Source organism: Natator depressus, chromosome 20 (genome assembly GCF_965152275.1).
Source record: "Natator depressus isolate rNatDep1 chromosome 20, rNatDep2.hap1, whole genome shotgun sequence".
NCBI classification, from domain to species: domain Eukaryota; kingdom Metazoa; phylum Chordata; order Testudines; family Cheloniidae; genus Natator; species Natator depressus.
Window position 1 is genome coordinate 4,227,866 of NC_134253.1, and position 19,855 is coordinate 4,247,720.

A 19,855-nucleotide genomic window follows, 5' to 3' on the forward strand; every position below is an offset into this window, starting at 1 on the left:
AGGCCCCGCCCCTGCTCCCGCCCCTTTAGCCCCCGCAGCGGCTGACCCCTACGCTGCGTGCTGACGTAGCGGGGTTACGCTGACGCCGCTCGCCCGTCAAACTGAGACGGGCGGGGGCGCGCTCGCTTGCGAATAGCTGAGCAGCTGCTGCTGCTGCTGCGGCGGCGGCGGGGGGGGTTTGGAACGCAGGGCCTCCCGGTGCAGCTCCACCGTGGGGACGCAGGGCCTCCCGGTGCAGCTCCACCGTGGGGACGCAGGGCCTCTTGGTACCACTCTGCGCTGGAGCCGCACGGTCCGTCGTGGGGACGGGGACCTCCCCCAGCGCCGCTCCGTGCTGGGACCAAAAGGCTTTCTAGTGCAGCTCCACCTTGGGGTTGCGAGGCCTCCTGGTGCAGTACTGCACTGGGGAAACTGAGGCGGAGAGCCCTGACTTGTCCAAGAATGCCCAGCAGGGCAGTGGTGGCGCAGAAACTGGAACCCAGGCCGCCTGAGACCCAGCCCAACAGCATTTTGGCCCTAATGATCAACAGAGATCGATGAGCGGGGGAGCTCTCTAGGGAGGAGGTGACTGTAACCCCTTTTTGGTCCCATCCCGATCACAGAGGAAGAGGGATCTCTGCCCTGGGAAGTTCACAGCCTAATCAGACCACGTGGTGGCAGGGCATTCCCTTAAAGCTCTGCCCCCTTTCAGAAAAAATATTACTCAAGCCTCCCTGTGAACAGAAAATCTGAAGTAACCAACAGAGCAGCATTTACCCCTAAGGGGTAGGAGGATGGACTTGGGGTAACTGCTGCCTGTCTTTTGGGAACCCCACATGAGGGGCCTTGGCCTGACTTTCAAAGGCACTGCGTGCTCATTGCCACTGCTGACTTCCATAGTAGAGAGACAAGGTGGGTAAATCCCATATCTTTTACGGGACCAACTTTTGCTGGTGAGTGAGACAAGCTTTTGAGCTACATAGAGTGCCTCTTCAGGTTTGGGAAATGTACCCAGAGTGCAGGGCTGGATTACCCAATAGGCAGACTAAGCACATGCTTAGGGCACCAGCAAAGCAGGGGGCACCAAAAAAAATGAAAAGGAGGACTTGTGGCATCTGAGAGACTAACAAATTTATTTAAGCATAAGCTTTCGTGAGCTACAGCTCACTTCACGAAAGCTTATGCTCAAATACATTTGTTAGTCTCTAAGGTGCCACAGGTACTCCTTTTCTTTTTGCGAATACAGACTACTTGTATACAGTAACCCATCATACTTACCCAAGACAATATGTGATGAACTCATTGGTCTAATGAGTGACAAAGGTCGTTCAGCTATTGTGGATGAAATAAGCGGGTACTTCAGTTTATCTGTCGACTCTACACCTGATCTTTCACATATTGGTCAATTGAGTATTGTACTAAGATATGTCTCCCCCACAGTTGGAAAACCAGTGAACGATTTATAACATTCCTCAATTTGAAAGCCACACTGGTGAAGAAGAAATGGCAAATCAAGTACTGCATTATCTGTGCCAAGTTTGCAAAATAGATTTCTCAAAGTGCAGAGGTCAATCTTATGACAACGCTGCCAACATGTCAGGGCGTTATCAAGGAATGCAGAAAAAGCTTTTAGAACAGAACAAATATGCCATATGCATACCATGTGCTGCACACTCTCTCAATCTTGTTGGCTGCAATGCTGTTGATTGTTATCTGGTGGCAGTAAGTTTTTTCTCAACAGTCCAGTTTATACATTTTTCTCTGCCTCAGCACACCGATGGGCAGTTCTTAAAACATATTTGGGCAACGACTGTGTGTTGAAATCTCTCTAATACTCGCTGGGAGGCACATGCAGTGGCAACAAGTGCAATTCTCGAGTCCTACTCAAAGATTGTGGATGCATTAGCAAGTATAGCTGAAGATCAATCACAAAAGGGAGAAACTATATGAGAAGCAGAAAACATTGCAAACAAGATGCAACAACTAGAGTCTGTATTCATGTTGACCATGTGGAATGAAATTTTACAACACTTTTACCACACAAGTCAAGCTCTCCAAGAAAAAGAATTGGATTTGCAAACATGTGCAGACCTCTGTCAACCATTAGCAGACCACTTACACACTTTGAGGAATGATTTCGAAAGATTTGAAGACATATCAAAAGATATCTTGCCTGATACTAACTACAAAGAAGCCCAGTCCCGCAAGCGAATCAGGAAAAAACAAGCAAATGATAGCAGTGCAACAGAAACAGCATTGAATCCTAGAGACAAATTTTGCGTATCTACTTACTACGCTATAATTGATACACTTGAAGCTCATATGAAGAGGAGAGGTGAAGTGTACAAAGACGTATCAAGTAGATTTTCTTTTCTAAACGATATGGACTTATCTGATGAACAATATTCACAAAGTTCCCAAAAGCTAGTTGATTCATACCCTGTTGACTTGAACATGAATCTGTGTGGAGAAGTACGGCAGTTCCACTGTTATAAGAAAAGGAGGACTTGTGGCACCTTAGGGACTAACCAATTTATTTGCGCATAAGCTTTCGTGAGCTACAGCTCACTTCATCGGACTAACACGGCTGTTACTCTGAAACCTGTCCACTGTTATATGCGCACAAAGTTTAATGAAACAGGAAAAATGAAATTCAGTCACATTGATCTTCATGACACAATATTGAAAGACGGAATACAATGTCAGGTTTCAGAGTAGCAGCCGTGTTAGTCTGTATTCGCAAAAAGAAAAGGAGGACTCGTGGCACCTTAGAGACTAACAAATTTATTTGAGCATAAGCTTTCGTGAGCTACAGCTCACTTCATTGGATGCATTCAGTGGAAAATACAGTGGGGAGATTTATATACATAGAGAACATGAAAGAATGGGTGTTACCATACACACTGTAAGGAGAGTGATCACTTAAGGTGAGCTATTACCAGCAGGAGAGTGGAGGGGGGGGAACCTTTTGTAGTGATAATCAAGGTGGGCCATTTCCAGCAGTTGACAAGAACATCTGAGGAACAGTGGGGGGTGGGGGAATAAACATGGGGAAATAGTTTTACTTTGTGTAATGACCCATCCACTCCCAGTCTCTATTCAAGCCTAAATTAATTGTATCCAGTTAATTGTTAGTCTCTAAGGTGCCACAGGTACTCCTTTTCTTTTTGGGAATACAATGTGTATTTCCAAATGTAGAGATTGCACTACGTACTTTTCTAACATTGATGATTACTAACTTCTCCGCAGAATGCTCTTTTTCTCAGCTGAAAAAAACCCTCAGGGAACAACAATGTGTCAGGACAGACTTGATTCACTTTCCCTATTGTGTATGAAAGCGGACATGCTTTGTCGAATCAGCTTTGATGAACTTATCCAGAATCTTGCAATCAGAAAATCTAGAAAGAAGCTATTTTAATTTCAGCATACATGTAAGTTTTATGTCATTTCAAAAAATAAAATTTTATTTTACGGTATAGTATTGTTTTTATTTTGAATTACATAGGGGGTGGGGGACCATAATCTTTTCAGTGTTTAGGGCTTCTAAAGGTCTTAATCCGGCCCTGCCAGAGTGTCACACTAGATGATCGTAATGGTCCCTTCTGACCTTAATATCTATGAGTCTATGAGTCACTGCTAAATACAAGATCAAACAGATTGTTTAGCATAAGTAGTTAGCACATATTCTAAGGGACCATTCAAGGTGAAGTGGCCAATTAACACCTCTGTAGTTGTAGGACAAAAAGGGGGGTTAGTGGGTTACAGGTTGTTGTAATAGACCCGTTAACATTTTACCCCCAATTGGGGATATTGCAGATTATGTATTCCTTACGCCATACGATCCTAAACCGAACTTCGCACCCCTTGATAATCTGTATGTTATTCCCTGATAAACAGAAACTTCTATTCTTAAACTCTTTACTGTTTTCTTTTTATTTTAACATCATCTTAATAAAATTTTTAAATAAGCCATAAATCCAGTGTCTTTATTAAGGTCATGATTTTTAGTGTCTAACAGTTATGAAATTAAGCTCCCAGGCTCGTCTTTTGAAAGTATTGGACAGGTTTCCTTTGATGATGAGGACTGATAGATCAAAATTCTACAAGCCATTACCCTCTGATCCCACTGAGGGTTACCAAAAGAAACTACACCATCTGCTCAAGAAACTCCCTGAAAAACGACAAGAACAAATCCGCACAGACACACCCCTAGAACCTCAAGCAGGGGTATTCTATCTGCTACCCAAGATCCATAAACCTGGAAATCCTGGATGCCCCATCATCTCAGGCATTGGCACCCTGACAGCAGGATTGTCTGGCTATGTAGACTCCCTCCTCAGGCCCTACGCTACCAGCACTCCCAGCTATCTTCGAGACACCACTGACTTCCTGAGGAAACTACAATCCATCGGTGATCTTCCTGAAAACACCATCCCAGCCACTATGGATGTAGAAGCTCTCTACACCAACATTCCACACAAAGATGGACTACAAGCCGTCAGGAACAGTATCCCCGATAATGTCACGGCAAACCTGGTGGCTGAACTTTGTGACTTTGTCCTCACCCATAACTATTTCATATTTGGGGACAATGTATACCTTCAAATCAGCAGCACTGCTGTGGGTACCCACATGGCCCCACAGTATGCCAACATTTTTATGGCTGACTTAGAACAACGCTTCCTCAGCTCTCGTCCCCTAATGCCCCTACTCTACTTACACTACACTGATGACATCTTCATCATCTGGACCCATAGAAAAGAAGCCCTTGAGGGATTCCACCATGATTTCAACAATTTCCATCAACCTCAGCCTGGACCAGTCCACACAGGAGAGCCACTTCCTGGACACTACACTGCTAATAAGCGATGCTCAAATAAACACCACCCTATATCGGAAACCTTCTGACCACTATACTTACCTACATGCCTCCAGCTTTCATCCAGACCACACCACACGATCCATTGTCTACAGCCAAGCTGTACGATACAACCGCATTTGCTCCAACCCCTCAGACAGAGACAAACACCTACAAGATCTCTATCAAGCGTTCTTACTACTACAATACCCACCTGCTGAAGTGAAGAAACAGATTGACAGAGCCAGAAGAGTAGCCAGAAGTTACCTATTACAGGACAGGCCCAACAGAGAAAACAACAGAACGCCGCTAGCTAGCTAAACTAGGAAAATTTCCTATGTCTGACTTTTTGTTGCAATACAGAAAGACATTTTTATTCAGAAATGAAAACTTTCAGCCCCCAACTAAAACGTCTCCAGCGCATCATCAAGGATCTACAACCTATCCTGAAGGAGGACCCATCACTCTCACGGATCTTGGGAGACAGGCCAGTCCTTGCTTACAGACAGCCCTCCAACCTGAAGCAAATACTCACCGGCAACCACACACCACACACCAAAAACACTAACCCAGGAACCTATCCTTGCAACAAAGCCCGTTGCCAACTGTGTCCACATATCTATTCAGGGGACACCATCATAGGGCCTAATCACATCAGCCACACTATCAGAGGCTCGTTCACCTGCACATCTACCAATGTGATATATGCCACCATGTGCCAGCAATGCCCCTCTGCCATGTACATTGGCCAAACCGGACAGTCTCTACGTAAAAGAATAAATGGACACAAATCAGATGTCAAGCATTATAACATTCAAAAACCAGTCGGAGAACACTTCAATCTCTCTGGTCACACGATTACAGACCTAAAAGTCGCAATTCTTCAACAAAAAAACTTCAAAGACAGACTCCAATGAGAGACTGCTGAACTGGAATTAATTTACAAACTGGACACCATTAAATTAGGCTTGAATAAAGACTGGGAGTGGATGTGTCATTACACAAAGTAAAACTATTTCCCCATGTATTTTCCTCCCCTACTGTTCCTCAGACGTTCTTGTCAACTGCTGGAAATAGCCCACCTTGATTATCACTACAAAAGGTCCTGACCCCCCCCCCCCCCACTGGTAATAGCTCACCTTACCGGATCACTCTCGTTACAGTGTGTATGGTAACACCCATTGTTTCACATTCTCTATGTATATAAAATGTCCCCACTGTATTTTCCACTGCATGCATCCGACGAAGTGAGCTGTTGGTCACAAAAGCTTATGCTCAAATAAATGTGTTAGTCTCTAAGGTGCCACGAGTCCTCCTTTTCTTTTTGTGGATACAGACTAACACAGCTGCTACTCTGAAACCTGGCTTTGTGAAGTGTTCACCCATGGGTGATACGGTGTTTTTGTCTTTTATCATTTATCTTTTTTTCTGTGAGAGTTCATCCGAGAGCATGGTGATAGCAGAGGGTACACAAGCACACAGGCCCTTTTCCTCCTCAAAGGTTGAAATCAATGCAAGTTAGATGCCTAAATACTTTTGAGGATCTTCACCTTAGTATGTCAAGTTGGGGACCTAAAATCAGTGGCCACTTTTGAAAAAAAATGTGGGTTCAATTTCTCCATGCCTCACTTTCCCCATCTGTAAAATGGGATAATACTTCCCTACCTCCCAGGGAGTTGTGAGAATAAAGGCCCAGATCTTCAGAGGTCTCTAGTCGCCTAATGCTCATTTACATATTTGGGAGACCCTCAGATACTATAATGATGGGACCTATGAAAGTACCTTGATAAACAGAATCCTCCTTCTTCATGCAAGAACTCAGGGGTCAGACAGACAATTTGATCAAGACAACTTGGTGCATGATTGTGACGATGTGAAGCAGCAGGGAGGGGGGAGTGTTGACCTGGGAATGTGCCCTGGGGATGGGAGACCTGAGAGCCTGTCACCTGAGCCAGGAGGGGGAGGTAACACCTCTGCCCAGGAATGTGAAGAGAGACTGCAGAAGGGAACCTGCTGGGGGGGGTTTAGTTTCAGTTTGGGGCTGGATGGAGGAACACAGGGAACCCCAGGGCTGGGGTCTAAGCTCCCTGCTCCCCCAGAAGGACTTGACTGAGGGGTCCTGGGTGTACCCACAAGCTCTGTTTTGGACTGCGTTCCTGTTGTCCAATAAACCTTCTGTTTTATTGTAGACAGACAATTTGACCAAGACAACTTGGTGCATGATCTTTAGGACCTAGCTCAGAGGTGGGCAAACTACAGCCTGCAGGACCGTCCTACCTGGCCCTTGAGCTCCCGGCCGGGGAGGCTCGCCCCCAGCCCCTTCCCTGCTGACCCCCTCTCCCACAGCTACACCGTGGGCAGCGCTCTGGGCGGCTGGGTTGTGCGCTCCTGCCGAGCAGAGCGGCAGCGTGTCTAGCTCCAGCTGGGCGGTGCGGCTGCCAGACATGCTGCTCTGAACGGCATGGTAAGGGGGCTGGGGGTTGGATAAGGGGCGAGGGGTCCCGGGGGGCAGTCAGGGGACAGGGAGCAGGGGGCGGTTGGATGGGGCGGAGGTTCTGCAGGGGGGCAGGGGTGGATAGGCACGGGGTCCCGGGGGGCCTGTCAGGGGGTGGGGTGTGTGGATAGGAGTTGGGGGACTGGGAGCAGGGGGGTTGGATGGGGGTGGGATCCTGGGGGGCGGTTAGGGGCAGGGGGTCCCGGGAGGGGGCAGTCAGGGGACAAGGAGCAGGGGGGTTGGATGGGTCGGGGGTTCTGAGGGGGGCAGGAAGTGGGAGGGGGGCGGATGGGGGTGGGGGCCAGGCTGTTTGGGGAGGCACAGCCTTCCCTACCCAGCCCTCCATACAGTTTTGCAACCCCAATGTGGCCCTCGGGCAAAAAGTTTGCCCACCCCTGACCTAGCTGCTTCCAAAGCAATGGGGCTTCTGTGCAGAATTTTTTTATGAGATTGACGTTATTGCCGACTACTACACTGCGTGGAACTGAAAAGAATGTCATTATTGTTTAAATTCCAGTAGTGTCTTGAGAAATACTGAGAAGTGATTATATTTACATTAGCTTGATTATTTGTATTACAGTAGCATCAAGAGGCTCCGACAGAGATGTGGGCCCCCAGCATGCCAGGCAGACAATCCCTGAGAAGAGCTCACACTTAGAGGAGGATGGAAGGGGGAAACTAAGGCACAGAAAGAGGTAATGCCTTTCCCAAGGCCATGCAACAAGTCAGTGGCAAAGGTGGCTATAGAACCCAGAGCTCCCGGCTTGCAATCCAGTACCCCAATCACTGGATCTCACTGCCTCTCCGAATAACAAATATGGAGTCCAATGGTTAGAGCAGGAACTTTGGAAGTCAAGGCTCCTAGGTTCCACTCCTACCTATTATAATATGTGCTTATAGCAGTATCCTGGACTTTGTTTTTTTAGAAAATCTACAAGGATTTTATATAGATTTTATATAGGTACTCTAGTTCTTATAAAACATATTAAAAATCCATTCCGTGATGTAAAAGTCTGTTTTATCCTTCACTGGTTTATTACCTAACTCCATAAAGTATAAGTGATTTCCCCCCTTATTAAATAGACTGTTCAGCTTGAGTGCTCTGTTCTCTAGAGATGGTCGGAAAATTTCCAACAGAACATTTTTCTGTCAAAAAATGCTGCAATAATGTATCAAGTTTGATGGAAACCAGCAGGTTTCCTGCCCCTCCCTGGATCCTTGGCAGCTCATCTGGGGAGACGGGACCAGAAATTTTGAACAAGTTCCATTTCAGTTCTTCCCAAAGGGATTTTTTTTTTTTAAATGTCCCTCCGATGGAAAATTTCCTATGTCTGACTTTTTGTTGCAATACAGAAGGACATTTTTATTCAGAAATGAAAACTTTTATTTGGGAGGCAAATTCTGGTTCCCACACAGCTCCACGATGACTTTTGGCTAGGGAAACCTAGAGATCAAATATTTGAAATAATTATTTTCTGAAAACTATAATGCAAAAATAAAGAAAGAAATGTTGTCACCTTTGTCACCCAAGTTTGTGCCACAGTCAGAACAGAATTGGGCTGTGGCTGGTGCATCACTGTGGCCATTTAAAAAGTGCACAGCACACTGCATGTTCCCCTATCTCTGTTTCCCCACCCCACAATTTCATTATAATCCACCGAAACAGACATGCTGTTTCACCCTGATACATCAGGGAATGCAAGACAGATAGATCAAGCTATGTGTTAAGGGCAGATGAAGAAGAGAAAAGCTTGCCAGTCACCATAAGAAATGTCACCCTCAACAAATTAAACTATATGCCACAGTGCACATACCATATGCTTGCTTGTACTCCTGGAATAGGAGAGAGCTTTGTAGACAAGCAAGCAAGACTAATCTTTGGCTTTTAGTGAATGTCTGTAGAGGTTTGGAGAGAATAAAGTTCATTATATTTGTCCAAAGCTTCAACTTTTCACAAGCAGACAAGTTTTGCAATGCTGCTTTCCTTTTGTTTAAAACACATGGGAGCAAAATAATTACACATGTTATCAGGGAAACAAAACCACTGAATCCAGCACAGATAACCAGGCAGTGAATGTGTGGAGCTTTTCGTTTCCCTGTGGTTGTCTCTGGGCTAAAGGGCAAATTGTGCATTTCCAATGGAGTGAAAAATTCCCCTGTATGTCTGCAACCCTGAAAGATAAATCCCCCTTCCGGCAGGTTGAAAACGACATCATCAAACTGAGCTGGAAGTTGTAGCTGCTAGGAATAGATGGGTTTCAGAGTAACAGCCGTGTTAGTCTGTATTCGCAAAAAGAAAGGAGTACTTGTGGCACCTTAGAGACTAACCAATTTATTTGAGCGTAAGCTTTCGTGAGCTACAGCTCACTTCATCGGATGCATATGATGAAGTAAGCTGTAGCTCACGAAAGCTTATGCTCAAATAAATTGGTTAGTCTCTAAGGTGCCACAAGTACGCCTTTTCTTTTTAGGAATAGATGGTTGATCATGCTGAATCAGGTCCGAGGTCATCTAGTTTAGCATCCTGTCTCCCACAGTGGCTAACACCAGTTGCTTCAGAGAAAGCTACTAGAAGCCCCGCAGTGGCGGTAATGGGGTAGCCTACCCCCAGGGAAAAATTTTTCCTGACCCGCAATAATTTATGCCCTGGAACAGGAAGATTTATGTTGCTTCCAAAACTCTTGGGTTGCTTTGTGTTTTGATAATCTGACCTAGCTGCCAGTAGCCTTGTTAAAGATCAACATGCGGGTGCTGCCCATGAGACAACGTCTGCTATTGACAGCGCCTAGGAAGGGCGACAAAAAAACTTTATTTTCTCAAAGCAACGGAGCATTGTTCAAGTAATAAATGCCTCTACAGGTGTGAAACATAGCAAGGAAGCTTGACTCCCCTCTGAGTTAAGGAAACCAATAATTAGGAATGGATTTCCTAGCTCTTCCCCTCTCTTCAGATTACTTACCCAGCTCGCTGATCGGAGAACTCTGGTCCAGAATATATTTCTTAGTCATTATGCCGAAGCGGTGTTTGCCACTTATCCCGCAGCTCCTGGGACACAGCAGCGGAGCCCACTCTGCTCTTGTCTTTATACAAGTGTCTCCCCTCTGATAAGATAACGGTACTTCAGATATGCCCAGGAATTGGCTGGCATTGGGCAGAGCTGCTTGAAAGAAGCTTAAGAAACCAATTGGAATGTTGTTTTCCAAACACAATTAACCCGGCTTTCCTCTTATCGTTGTGAAAAGAACTGACAGGGTGGTTATTAATGGTCATTAATTGGGTATCAGAAACCTTGATCCAGAGGATTTTCCCTAGTTCAAGTGGCTGTGGCTTATCCACTCCCCTGAACAAATGTTATCAATATGGGGTGCTAAATCAAAAAGCCATTTGGTAGAACTTTATGCAGCTCTCTGGCAATTAAGTGCATGAGACACGCTGGACTCTGCTCTGACAGGGCCATTTTTCCGACAGATTAGAAGCAGAACTGGCATTGCTGTGTCGCAGTACGTGCAGCACTCATAGGGCATCAGCTGAGTAAATACGATACAAAGTGTCATGGATCGATGCTGATCTGAAAGTTTCGTAAAGACTGAATGTATCAATCGATGACCTGGAAGCTATCAGTAAAGCCTATAAAAGCTTCTGTGCATTTCTTCTGATAAGCAAAAGCTGAACATGCAGAACGTGAGCTGCCATATACTCATTTGACAGACTTATCACCCAACAGGGCATGGGAGGTATCGTGCCACCTCAGCTTTTCCCCAAAGGTGGTACAATACATAAATGTATTTGGCTCATGATGACTGTGAAGCAGCCACCAGGCCTTCTGAAAGGATAGGATGGTATGACCGTGCCTTTGTGGGTCACAACTGCGAATACCAATTCAGGACAAACCGCTGAGAAATAGATCAAGCACACCCCAAAACTGGTGGGTTATTCTCCCATGAGATATACCAAACCAGCAACAAAAGTAAACTTCCGTTTCACCACACTGACTAACAAGAAGCAGTCTCCTTAGGCATTCCAGTCCTTATATCGCCACCAAAAACACTAGATTTAATGATGAGTGGTTATTTAAAACCAATTTAATCAAACAAAAGGGTTCTTCTGATCCCAAAGGACAGGCCACATACCCAAAAATCATGCTGTTGCCAGTCCTTTACTATCTAAAATCTAAAGGTTTATGTATAAGAAGAAAAAGAAAGAAAGGTGAGAATTAAAATTGGCTAAAGGAATCAAATACATACAATAATTGCAAAGTTCTTGGTTCAGGCTTGTAGCAGCGATGGAATAAACTGCTGGCTTGTTAAGTCTCTGGTTGCTTGCAAATCCTTGGAAGGTCTGCAGTCTCTTGGTTAGAATGCTCCCATTAGTATAAGTTCATAGTCCAGAGATCTGAGCAGGAAAGAGGCAAAATGGAGATGTCTCCAGGGCCTTTTATAGCTTTTGCCAAGTGAAGGGGAAACCTGTTGTTCTAGTTTGTGGAAAACCACAAGTAACAAGATGGTGTTTGGAGTCACATGGCCAAGTCACATGTCCACGCATGATTTCGCTTAGTCATAGCAGAAGCCATCCCATACAACAGTTAGAGCGTTCACAGGAAAGTCCATTACATGTGGATAGGCATTTTCCATGGTAATGTGAGTTAAGTTTCAGAGGAGCAGCCGTGTTAGTCTGTATCTGCAAAAAGAAAAGGAGGACTTGTGGCACCTTAGAGACTAACAGATTTATTTGAGCATAAGCTTTCGTGAGCTACAGCTCACTTCATTGGATGCATGCAGTGAATTGGGTTCTGCATGCTAACGCCCAGAGTACTTTTTCCAACACTTCGGTATTTCATACGGGTGCTGGTATAAGCTCAGTATCAGCAGTGAACTGAAAGGATTACCAAGTTCTTTTGGCTACAAAGCTCTTCCCTGCAACATTTCACAGACTATTTCAGTTCATCTCTTTTTCCATGCTTGCTTTTAAGCCTTCAAATAACTTGTTTTATCGCACCTCCTGCACTTTGTGAAAGTCCTTGCTAGATTTTCATCGATGTAATCTGGTTAGCGGTGCACACACCCTTTCACAGCTCAGTGTAAGTTGTTAAACAACATAACTCAAGCTGTCTGTAAATGAAGGCTGGAATTCCTGTTCAGGATTCTGAAGAAACTGCCTTTGCATTCGGAGATTCTTTAATGTGCTTCCCAGGACTATGGCCCTCAGGCCATTTCTGCATTAATGAAATTTGTTCTGGCCCAACTACACCAATATAGTTGCATTGATGCAAACCCCTAATGTAGACGTGCTGCAACAGTGCAAAGCGAGGCCTATACAAGAGTAAGCTGCACAGGTGTAAACCCTGCTACATGTCTACACAAAGGGCAGGTCTACACTTAAAAGCACTTAAGTGAAGACGCTCCTATGCCAGCCGGAGAGCTTCTCCCGTTGGCAGAGTTAATCCACCTCCATGAAAGGCTCTCTAGACAGGGGGTTATGTTGGTATAAATATGTTGCTACCCCTGAGCAACGTAGTTAAACTGATATAAGTCTGTAGCGTAGACCTGGCCGGACGGTTTGCAATGATGTAGTCACAATGGTACCAGATTCCTTAATGCAGACATATGGAGCACCATGCTTTCCCCCAGACTCCTCAAAACTGAGGATCTGAAATGCGAAGCTGGAGTTTCTTTCCTGCCCAAGTGTTAAGCCTGCGTGCATCTGATGAAGTGAGCTGTAGCTCACGAAATCTTATGCTCAAATAAATTTGTTAGTCTCTAAGGTGCCACAAGTACCCCTTTTCTTTTTGTGAGTTAAGTGTTCATTGATGGGCCATCCAACTTGAATAGCTCCTTCACAATGTGCTGGCTAAACACCTTGTTGTTACCACAGGAGCAAACATTTGAAATACAGGTACATAGTTAATATTCATAACTTCAGATACAAAAATGGTACATGCATACAAATAGCATAATAATATTCAGCAAATCATAACCTTTCTATAGACACTGTACTTGACATACTTTGGACAAGATTTGTTGCAATTATATAACAGTGATAGCAACAATGATCTGCATGGTCATATTTTAATCAGATAATGTCACAGATGGAATGACACAATATTGATCATTCCCTTTCTTACTTCCCCTTCTCAATAGTTGGGCATGTTCCTATCGCACCCAACAGTCTTCCATTAATAATTTTTGGAGAGGGGAGGGTGACAACCACTGTAAATTACAGAAACTAAACCAACATCCTTCAGTTTCAGTAAAGTCTTTCAGACATCATTGTTTAGTGGCTTGAGTATAGGAAAGGGAGCCAGGAACCTTGTGACAGATATTGGCATTGTATTGATAACAAATGTTATCAATATGGGGAACTAAATCAAAAAGCCATTGGGTAGAACATTATGCAGCTCTCTGGCAATTAAATGCATAAGACACGCTGGACTCTGATCTGACAGGGCCATTTTCCCCACAGCTTAGAACCAGAACTGGCATTGCTGTGTCACGATACTCACAGCGCTGATAAGGCATCAGCTGGGTAAATATGATACAAAGTATCATTGATCAGGCTGATCTGAAAGTTTCATAAAGACTGAATTTATCAGTCGATGAATATACCACATTGTATTAAATTTATGAATGGTTGATGTCTGATTGTGTTCTACTTCATGTGGGCGAGTAATCTTAGCTCTTCCAGGAGCTAAAAAACACTAAGGTAAATCACTGAGACTAAACAACTCTAGAGAGTGATCAGCCCTCATACACTGGCTCAAGCTAAGTTTTCCATAGACTAGGAGACAAAGAAAGGGCCTTTTTCTATAAAAAGATTGGCTTGAACTGACACAGGGCCTTCTTTCTGATCCAGCAAACAGACAGGACCTTCTGTCCAGCGGTTGGGGCAACCCTGGGGAAGGATTGGAAGGACTTTGATCTACTAGTGCCCCAGAAAACTGATGGTGACCTCTGGTAAGCTTTTAGCATATAGGAACGCTGATTGTTTTTTTATATTTTCTCTATAATGCTTTTAACTTAAGAATGAATGTGCTTGCTTGGAAAGGGCTGTGTGATGACACTCAGAGAGAAAGCAAAGCATAGGTGCTGGTCTCTAGGCAGACTGACATGCCGGGGATATCACAGAGTAAGGCAGAGAGCAATACAGCCTTAAAACCCCCGGGGTCAGTGAGGAATGGGACAAGAAACAGGTGATGGCTGGAGACCTGATTGGGAGTTCCAGGCACAGTTACTCTGAAATTGTGACATCTGGCTCTGATATTGATTCTCTTCTGTGACCACAGACAAGATATTTCCCCTCTCGGCCTTGTAAAATGGGGAGAACACTCTCTAACTTTGCCGGAAGTCTGTGAATTGCTTAGTGAATGTAAAGCTCACTGAAGATAAAACAAAATATTATTGAAGTGCTAATTAATTGATATTAAGAATACTATCCCAGAACAATGATGCAAAAAGAATTAAAGCCAAACTCTTCCCATGATGCCACTTCCAAGTTTGTTCCTGAAAACTGTACCAACAGGTCAAACGATATCGTACAAGAACAGCACAATCTACCCCATTTGAAAAAAGCAGGAGCTGTCCATCAAGACATTTGTAAGTTTGGTGGGTAAGATATACAGTTATTATTTGCATAGCATCAGCTACAGGCGAGGCACTTGTACCACTGCATTTAGCCATTCCCTTTATTGGCACTTTAGGGAACAAGAAAATCACATCTAAAGAGAGTTAAGGTAACCGAGGAGTCCTGACAGAAACAAGGGAAGGTGGAAGGGTGCGAGAAAGAGGGAGGGAGGGACAGGCACAATTGGACAGGAAGAGGGACTCATGGAGAAACAGAGAAGAGAGAAAAGGAGTACTTGTGGCACCTTAGAGACTAACAAATTTATTTGCGCATAAGCTTTTGTGAGCTACAGCACTCTAAGATGCCACAAGTCCTCCTTTTCTTTTTGCGGATACAGACTAACACGGCTGCTACTCTGAAACCAGAGAAGAGAGAGTTTGACAGGTGGGTTGGAAATTGTTAGACAGTGGAAAGATCTCGCACGTCTCAGAAATTCCTGGAGATTTTATTTAGCTCAGCAGTTCTTACAGTATCACACCCAGGGCCACGAGGGGAAAGTGTCACGCCCTTGTGTGGACATAGGGTGACCAGATAGCAAGTGTGAAAAGTTGGGACACTTTTTTTTTTTTTTGGTGAGGTGGGTATAGTTGCATATATAAAACAAAGCCCCTAATACCAGGATGTCTGGTCACCCTATGTGGATGTGACAGAACATATCTTTTGAAGGCAGGGGAATGGTGTGTAAAGATCCCACTACAAGACAACACTAGGAATAACCCCCTCTAGTGGCTTCAGGTGGCACAGGCATAAATCATGAGTTATCTCTTGGCCCGGCTGGCTGTACAAGTGCTGGCAAAGTCCAGGGAGGACAGAAGCCTTGGGTCTCCGCACACATCGGAATGGGTTTATGCAGGACATCTTCCAGAACATTCAGGAGACAGCATCTGCCCTGAGGTGTCCACAGTCTGACATCAGCAAAATTGCAGGGTGGCAATCAGGGTACAGGAGAGCTCAGAGTGTTGGGGACACTGGGGCATGGCCACTAGGTAACTTGAGGGGATGGAAGACCACGAGTGTCGATGAAGCCCCCTCGCACTAGGCCCAAGTGTCCTTAGCCCCCCCGCCTGGAGGCACTCGCAGCAGTTATGCTGAGGATCTGCAACAATATGTTGCAGAGTCAGACTGCCTAAAACTAAACAAGGCCAAACAGGGCAGATATGGAAGAACAATGCTGAATAAAGCAGCTTTATGTATAGTTTAATAAATGATACAAAAAACAAGGGAACTAGCTGGGAACTGGATTAGCTGGCTATATGGATACTTAGGGCAGCTTGCTATTGGATAGGTATGCTGGGAAAAAGGATGTATAAAAGCCTGTGTAACTTCCTGCTCTGGGTGCAGGATTGGAGATTCTATTCTCCCTGTACCTTGTTTGCAGCTGCAAATAAACTTTTCTGCTTCTCCACCCCATTGTGATTATTGGGTGACGCACACTGGGTAGCGAACCCCCCCCCCCCCGCTGTTGTTTTGCCTCTCGGCACTGGGTGCCAGCAACAGCTTTTGGCGTCCCTGGGTGGGCGATGAGGCTGCTATTTAGCCTTGCCCGGACCCCTCGAGGAGGTCGAGGATTGCGGCGAGAACCGACGCCCAGCGTGCACTGGTGAGTTCATCGGGGACCTCGGAGGAGACGCGATTTGATCGACCCCGGAGGGCACAACGGTGCAACGCACTCATATAGTGGAGAAGCAGCTGTGGGTGACCGTGAGGAACTGGTCCCTTGGACATAGGGGAGGAGCAGCTGCAGGCGACGGTGAGGAACCAGTCCCTTGGATGAGGTAGGAACCTTTTGAAATCCGGATTGTATGCTCTGTTGGAACTGGGGACGCCCAGAGTTACCCTGTAGGTATGGGACAGGAACAGAGCTCGGGGGTTAGGGCACAGTGTACGCCCCTAGAATGCATTCTAGCAAATTGGAAGGTATTTGGTGCGGATCCCATGACTAAGAGCCAATTAAAACGATTCTGTACAGTTGACTGGCCTCAATATCAACTAGAGGACCAGGAGTGGTGGCCACCAGGAGGGTCAATTAATTACAACACGATCCTCCAATTAGTTTTGTCTTGTCAGTGAATGGGTAAATGGAATGAACATTTGTATGCACAAGCGTTTATGGCTTTAAGAAACAGAACAGAGCTGTAATTCTGCAGAGCTGTAATCTGACTCCGACTGGTTCGGTAGTAGCTAATGTTAGTCCCCAGACTCCCACCCCCACTGTAATGGCAGAGCCGGTGTCCCCTTCGGCCCCCACACCCACCTTATAATATGCCTCAGGTTACAGAGATTGCCCCCTCGGTGGGACTCTATCCTTTGATTACCGAGACTGTTGTGGCTTGCTCAGGGGCAGACGGACGTCAGGCTACCACTATGCAAGTTTACACCCATGTGCCATTCAATCCAATAGACCTAGCAGCTTTTAAAATACAGGCTGGGGAATTCTCCATGAACCCAAGCCGGTTTATTTCAGTCTTTGAGGGGTGCCTCAGTAGTCACAAGCCGGATTGAGACGACTGTAATATCCTCCTGAGAACCCTGTTGTCTGAGGTAGAGCGGAATCAGGTTACAGCTAAGGCAAGGGGAGCGTCAGCTTTCAAGCGGGAAAAAAAAAAAAAAAAGGAAGGAAGCTATCTGTCAAGTTCCTACCCTAAGTAATCGTAAGCGGCTCAGGGCATTTCTGGGTATGGCAGGCCTTTGCAGGATATGGATCCCAGAGTTTGGACTGTGGGCTAAACCCCTGTACGACTGTGTAAAAGGAGCCGATCATGACCCCTTCTATTGGACCCCAGAGGCTGACAGGGCATTTAAAATCTTGAAAAGGAAGTTGATGGAAGCCCCGGCTCTGGGCCTGCCGGATCTCTCTAAGCTGTTTCAGTTGTATGTACATGAACGAAAGGGGGTGGCCTTAGGAGTGCTCACACAGCTGTTAGGAGCATGGAGACCTCCCGTGGCTTATTTTTCTAAGCAACTGGATCAGGTTGCAAAGGGTTGGACGGCATGTTTATGGGCGGTCGCAGCTACTGCCCTAGTGCTTGAGGAAGCCGAGAAGCTAACATTGGGAGGGGTTATGCAAATCTATACTCCCCATATGGTCCGAGCCTTATTGGATGCAAAGGGAGGGCTTTGGCTCACCCAGACTCGGATTGCTCAGTACCAGGCTAAGCTGTTAGAGAACTCTGAAGTCACCTTACAGCCTTGCCCCTCCCTTAACCCTGCCACCCTCTTGCCAGAAACAGAGGAACAAAAACATGACTGTTTAGAGATCATAGATGCCCAGTACTCCAGCCGTCCGGATTTAAAGGATGTACCCCTCCCAAATGCAGATTATGAGTGGTACACTGATGGTAGCAGTACTGTAATAGATGGGCAAAGGAGGGCGGGTTATGCTGTTGTGACCCTCCATGACACTGTGGAAGCTGAAGGTTTGCCTGCTGGGACCTCTGCCCAGCTTGCCAAACTAATAGCCCTGACCCGTGCACTTGAACTGTCAAAAGGAAAGTGGGTCAACATTTTTACTGATTCAAAGTATGCTTTTGGTGTGCTACATGCTCATGCTGGCCTATGGAAGCAAAGGGGAATGCTGACAGCCCAAGGCTCCCCAGTCAAGTATGGGCCCCAAATCCTCCGGCTCCTAGAAGCCGTACAACTTCCCTTGGAAGTGGCGGTGGTACACTGTAAAGCCCATCAAAGGGAAGATCAAGATGTGGCCAGAGGTAATGCCCGGGCAGATAGAGAGGCTAAGCATGCTGCCACCCTGCCATCCCCTCAGGCTGAGAACGCCCATATGCATGCCCTTATCCCATCAGTAGGGGAGCTTCCAACCCCTCAGTACTCTGGGGTGGAGAGACAGCTAACTGACAAACTCGGTCTCTGGGAAAAGGAGGGATGGCTCCATTCCCCGGAAGGGAAGGTCCTCTTACCAAAGGGCCTGATCCGGCCGGTGCTGCAGAAACTACATCAAACCACTCATGCTGGCAGGGAAGCACTTATCCAGCTAATGGGAAAATACTTTATCACTTCCGGACTCCGACCCCTGGCTGCCCAGGTACAGGCGGACTGCTTAGTCTGCCAAAAGAATAACCCCCGACCGGGACATCCTGTGCCACCAGCTGCCCTAGAACCCACTCCGGGCCCCGGACAAGTGTGGCAAATAGACTTTACTGAGTTTCCCCGGACCCAAGCATTCAAATATCTCCTTGTCATAGTGGATCGGTTCAGCGGATGGCCAGAAGCCTTCCCATGCCGTAATTGCACTGCCAGAACAGTGGCCCTCAAGTTTGTTAAGGAAATCATTCCTCACTTTGGACTCCCCCTGTGGATGGAATCTGACAACGGGACACATTTCACGTCAAAAATCATCCAAAGCATCTCACATGCCTTACAGATCCCCTGGAAACTCCATATGCCCTGGAGACCGCAAGCCAGTGGTGTAGTGGAACGTACCAATCAGACCCTTAAACGGCATCTCTCAAAAGCGTGCCAAGAAGCCTCACTGCGATGGCCTGATGCTTTGCCCCTCGTCCTACTTCATATCCGCGTTCTCCCAAAGGGTAGATTAGGGCTTAGTCCCTTTGAAATTATGTTTGGAAGGGCATGGCCTATGAATGGCACCCTGGTTCTGTCAGGGGAATGGGAGTTGGGTAATGGTTTTTTGTCACAGTGTATGTGTTCCCTGTCTGCTGTTCTCTTGTCTCTTCACAGGTATACCAAGGATTCCCAGCCTCTCCCCTTGGACTCTCCCGTCCACTCCTTACAGCCCGGTGACTCCGTGCTTGTTCGTACCTGGAAAGACGAGCCTCTCCAGGAAAAGTGGAAAGGACCCTATACCATCCTGCTGATCTCCCATACAGCGGCAAAGATCGAGGGACACAAGAACTGGATCCATCACTCTCGTCTGAAGGCAGGACCCACCA

The 19,855-nt window shown here is 46.1% G+C and overlaps 1 long non-coding RNA gene across 1 annotated transcript; it reads left to right on the forward strand.

The window, feature by feature from the left end:
• Positions 1-299: 299 nt before the first annotated feature.
• Positions 300-14,936, forward strand: LOC141975184 (uncharacterized). The gene is made up of 4 exons (XR_012635883.1): positions 300-891; positions 7,912-8,026; positions 14,181-14,281; positions 14,847-14,936. It is a non-coding gene; the product is annotated as an uncharacterized LOC141975184 (long non-coding RNA).
• The last annotated feature ends 4,919 nt before the right edge of the window (positions 14,937-19,855 follow it).